The sequence below is a fragment of the Lactuca saligna genome, chromosome 1 (genome assembly GCF_052625555.1).
Source record: "Lactuca saligna cultivar CGN05327 chromosome 1, ASM5262555v1, whole genome shotgun sequence".
NCBI classification, from domain to species: domain Eukaryota; kingdom Viridiplantae; phylum Streptophyta; class Magnoliopsida; order Asterales; family Asteraceae; genus Lactuca; species Lactuca saligna.
In genome coordinates this window covers 20,426,674-20,431,346 of record NC_136417.1, presented here as the reverse complement: position 1 = coordinate 20,431,346, position 4,673 = coordinate 20,426,674, and the positions used below count along the sequence as shown (strand labels likewise).

The 4,673-nt window shown below is 31.3% G+C and overlaps 1 long non-coding RNA gene across 2 annotated transcripts; it reads left to right on the top strand.

Moving 5' to 3' along the window:
* Window positions 1-741: 741 nt before the first annotated feature.
* On the top strand, window positions 742-3,513 carry LOC145026806 (uncharacterized). Of its 2 annotated transcripts, XR_013674768.1 has the most exons (4): window positions 742-1,037; window positions 2,274-2,440; window positions 2,690-2,731; window positions 2,817-3,513. It is a non-coding gene; the product is annotated as an uncharacterized LOC145026806 (long non-coding RNA). The 2 variants fall into 2 exon arrangements; XR_013674762.1 differs by having other exon boundaries at window positions 748-1,037; window positions 2,690-3,513.
* The last annotated feature ends 1,160 nt before the right edge of the window (window positions 3,514-4,673 follow it).

Sequence of the window (4,673 nt, the reverse complement as noted above, 5' to 3'; positions counted from 1 at the left end):
CGTCGAGTCGCCTCACCAACTCGTCGAGTCCATTCATTAATCCGAGTCATCAGTCGCGACCTTACTCGACGACTTGAGGAGTCAACTTGTCGAGTCTCTCTTCTTAACTCAAAAGAAAAATACTTAAATTATGATACCTGAAAATCCGGATGTTACATTTTGTTTTTTTTATTTCATATATTTCTTCATCAACAAATGTTGCTACAATTAAACAAAAATAAATAATTTGCTAAAACATAATACAATAGGAAGTTTGTTCACATTTAGTCATTGAATTTTTTAGAGGGAAACGAACTTTCGATTTTGTTCACATTTAATCACTAAACTTTTTTTCGTTATCTATTTGTCACTAAACTATTGAAATTGTTCATATTTTACCCTTATGACCGGCTGTTACCAGTCATAAGGATAAAATATGAACAGTTTCTATAGTTCAATGGCAAATAGATAACGAAAAAAAATTTAATGACTAAATGTGAACAAAATCAAAAGTTCGTTACCCTTTGAAGTCATTATCCCTAGAAAGGATTTTACAAACAACAACCATAAACTTTATTTTCTGAGATATAACAACAAATCGGCCCCTCCAGTTTTTTGTAATAATGGATTAAATATTGAAGTTGTTTTCAAGTTAATCCCAAAGAGAAGCATTTATTTCAAACAACTAAAAGAATCGGAAGCTACTGAAATAAAAACTACAAATTCAAAATAGCTAACTATCCTACTTTGACGGAAGTGGGGATATTGTACAAAAATAAAATTTGAAAATTTGAACTATTTAATAACCTCAAGGTAAAGAAAGAAGTGGAAAACGCGTCAAAGATAAAACCAGAAACTTATAGCTCTTAATCATGTCTCTGCCTCCTTATTCTCGCCCTCTCCGTCACAATCGGTTTCTTCTCCGGCTCCGGAGTCGCCGAATCATTGCCGCCTCACGGTCTCTCAGTCTCTCCGACTTCCACAACTCCGATCGTCTGAGCACCTTCGGATTATCACGTCTCCATCTCACATCTACAATCTCGAATTCTTGATTAGTTGTAAGTCGTTTTGCCTCTCATTTTGTATATTCTTATTATAGTGTTTTAGAGTTTTTACAGAGAGAAATAAGTGATTTTAAAAGGAGATGTGATATGATATTCCAAGATGGGGCTGCACACTTCTCAACATTTTTTCTTTTCTTTTTTAATATTTGATAATTAAAATTTAAAAACTATGTTTGTTTGTTTTTTTTTTCTCATAATTATAATACCCTTTATTAAATCATAGAAAATATATTAATTAAATAGATTATATAATTAAAATGTAAAAAGTTACATTAAATAAAGACGATGTAATTTAAAATTTAATTTTAGAAATAAAAGGTATAGTTTAAAACTTGTATATAATTATAAGGGTGTAACTTAAAAAAATACATCCAAGTTTTAGAAAAAAAAATCTGTATTGTATACCAAAAAAAAAAATTATGAACAAAATTTAAGAGTACATCACACATGCTTTTTTGCAATTAGTTCGTCCATTAAGAAAGAAAACGTGTAGTCTTACTTTTTGATATATTGCTGATAAAAAGAGTGTAATATAAGAGTACACTAGTTGGAGGTATCCAATTTATATGAGTAATAAACTTTTATATTTTTGGTTTTGACCTACTTGTTGTTATGTTTGTGTTCCGCCCCTGTTTTGTCTTCATATAAAAGGATGATCAAAGTACCATCCTTCATTTTATTTGCCTAATGAGAAATTATATAGATTTTTTTTTATCACAGTTTACATCACATGTGACATATTTGTGCCCCGCTAAGACCGTAAATTACACCCCACTCATACGTAAAATATAGCAAAATTATCAAATAAATATTTATGTGGCACCTATATAACACCAAATTATAATAGATAAAAACATCACTGCACGTTTTAGTTTAAGAAATAAAACAAGAATTATATATATATATATATATATATATATATATATATATATATATATATATATATATATATATATATATATATATATATATATATAAAGCAATCTATGTGAACTAGTTCATGCAAAATACTAAGGTCCTGTTTGATACTCGTTTGACCGAGTCGAGTCACACGTTTTTGGCTGACTCGGTCAGCAAAAAGTGTTTGATAATCTAAGTTTGGGCATCTGAGTCGATGTGAAAAATTTGATTGAGATAGATGCGGGAAGATAGCTGACTGAGAAAGAAAGCTACGTTTCCATCTTTACCCTTGCCTTACCATTCTCTTACAGCGCCTCCATCTTCTTGCAGCGTCTCCATAGCCACGCACGAACCAACCATCAACGATTTCTGTGATAACCAACCGACGATCTCCTCCATACCAGCACCTCCATCGACTGCCTCTTCTCATTTTTCTCACCACGTACGATTTCTGCATAATTAGGCATGGGCTCGACTTTGCTGTTGAACATCATCAGGTCGGATTTTCTGTTGAACAAGTATGAGTTCGATTTCTCTGATTTTGCAGTTGTCAAACACTCCCTAAAGTTTCGAATTTTGATGATTTGTTAATGTTTGCTCTTGAATTCTATTGATATGTCGATTTCTCCAAAATTTTTTGTTGATTTTTCCCATTTTGTTGTTGAATGTTCAACTATTGTTGAATGTTCCCATTTTGTTGTTGATTTTTGTCCCATTTTCTAAAAGTTATTTTGTTGTAAATGTAGAAAAAACATTTGAGTATGCAGGACCAAACATTTGGGTTTCAGGTTTGTGATGTTCTCAATTTTCACTTTAATCATTTTACTTTACCTTGGGATATAATTTGTTAATGAGAGAGTTTTCATTGCCTAGATTAATCAAGAGAATGGAAAAAAACATATGAGATTGTGATCTAAAAAAAAGATGGACCGGAATCATCACATTTTAGGACTAGGTAATTTTTTAATTGATGTCCCATTGGAGGTTTTGTTCTGTTTGTTCCTTTGTAATAATCGTAGGCAATAAGAGTCGGAATTTAAGCAATATGTCAAATAAATAAAGATCATTCTGCTCCAAAAGTTGGTATAAATCTGATAAGTAATACTAAAACTTATTGACGCTATGATTAAATATTCATCAGGTATAATAGGTTTCGAGTTATCCTGTCATTGATTATATAGAACTATGGTAACCGTTGAATTGTTTGTAATCACATTTGGTATCTTCAAGGGTGGTTGTAGAGGTGGTGGGAATGGAGAAGGGTGGTTGTAGAGGTGGTTGTCAAGGTGGGTGAAGAAGATGAGGGGTGAGAGATGGTGATGTGATGATTGATCATGGCTGCTCTAGTTCAAATTAATATTCTTTTATTTCGAAGATATCATCAAGTATGTGATGTAATCAACAACTATTTTTTTTTTTTTTTTGAATTCTCGTGCAAAATTTCTAGTTAGAATATTAGATCATCTCTTGAATTTGTTACCCCATTTTGCATAATTCCCATTAATGTGTGGAATGTTGGAAACAAGCTAATGTTTGTTGAAAATGATATTTTTGAACAATTTGTTTTGTATATTATGGAAATCGAAGAATCTCTTTTGTTTTTGGATCAAATATTCATATGTAGTATGTGATTAGTTATGGGAGGATAAAATGGTCATTTTTTGTTAGTAAGCGCATTCAGACAAATATACAATCAAACAACATAATTTCTTACTCATTCAAGATTTCTTACCCAGATAGATCTTTCCCAATCAGCACTTTATCAGTCAGAAATTATCAAACGGGGCCTAAGATTGCTTTGGATTAATCCTCCTCAACGTGTTATTTTCAAGTCGGAGAAACTATTTATTTTTTATAATAAAATTTTAAATTAATAGAACTCATTTTACAGTTAGATCATCATACCACAACAATGCCACTAATATTTCAAACATGACAAGTTAGCTTTTGCAAATACTTCTATATCAATGCAATATCACTCATATTTCAAAAATAATCCCTCCTACCACACCAACAAAGTTATACAATGGCATAGCTACTTACAACAAAGGTAGGTCTTAGGACCTACTAAAATTTTTAATTTAATATTGTGTTTATATAGAAGAAAATAGTAACAAACTTGAAAAAAATATGAACTACCTTCTACTATTCAACAAAATAAGAAAACTAATAAATAGAAAAAAGTTGAAGGCTTATACTTAAATTTCCAAGCAAATAGTTAATATTTTTAAATCATATTACCCATCGAGAGATAAAGAGAAAGAGATTTAGTTGTTTAATATTGTAAAAAGAATGATGAATTATTATTATTAAGAACTTTAAAACGCAACAAAGCTCATCTCATATTGTTGGTTGTAAAAAATTGTTCTTACAGATGAAATCTTTAAAATGAAAAAGGACCCAGTCGTGCAATATATATATATATATATATATATATATATATATATATATATATATATATATATATATATATATATATATATATATATATATATATATATCGGTGCAGGTCACGTGACCTACAGCTCGGCCTTCGCTTTTTTAGGCTTCCTCTACCCACATCTCTATGTGCCCGCAACACTTCCATATGGAGAAAGATAGGCTTACCATGTTCCATTAATAGCACCTAACCTATGCCGATTTTGGCGGACCGTGCTCCACCCCGGTGAACTCATGCGGTTCCGACGTGCCCAGAGGCCAGAGGCTAATCGAGCTCCGTTTGATCTCCCA